We start from the raw sequence: 391 nt of genomic DNA, 5'->3' as shown, positions 1-391 counted from the left end.
ATGGAGACAGGGAAGGCCACAGGAGGAAGACAGCAGGTGAGGATCCAGGTACAAGCCAAGGAACAGCACGAAATGCCTGGGGCTACCAGGAGCTGAGACAAGGAAGGATCTTGCTCTAGAGCAGACAGAGAGGGTGCTAATCCTGCCAACACTCTGAATTTGGACCTCTAGCCTCCAGGACTAGGCAAAAATTAATTTCTCTTCATTAAAGTCACCCGTTTTGTGGTATTTTATTATGGCAGCACTGGCAACTGAAGGCAATGCTCATGAGAACATTCCTGCCCGCCTGCTTCTCACGGCTGAGCACCGCCACCTGGCCTCTGTCGTTTCAAGAACCCGTCGTACCGCTGATATCTGTGAGCTCAATTCTGTGATGGCATCTCCTACTGTC

This window comes from Trichechus manatus, unplaced genomic scaffold (assembly GCF_000243295.1).
Source record: "Trichechus manatus latirostris isolate Lorelei unplaced genomic scaffold, TriManLat1.0 scaffold00177, whole genome shotgun sequence".
In the NCBI taxonomy this organism is placed as follows: domain Eukaryota; kingdom Metazoa; phylum Chordata; class Mammalia; order Sirenia; family Trichechidae; genus Trichechus; species Trichechus manatus.
The sequence above is the reverse complement of the archived record's forward strand: the minus strand, read 5'-3'. Positions refer to the sequence as shown.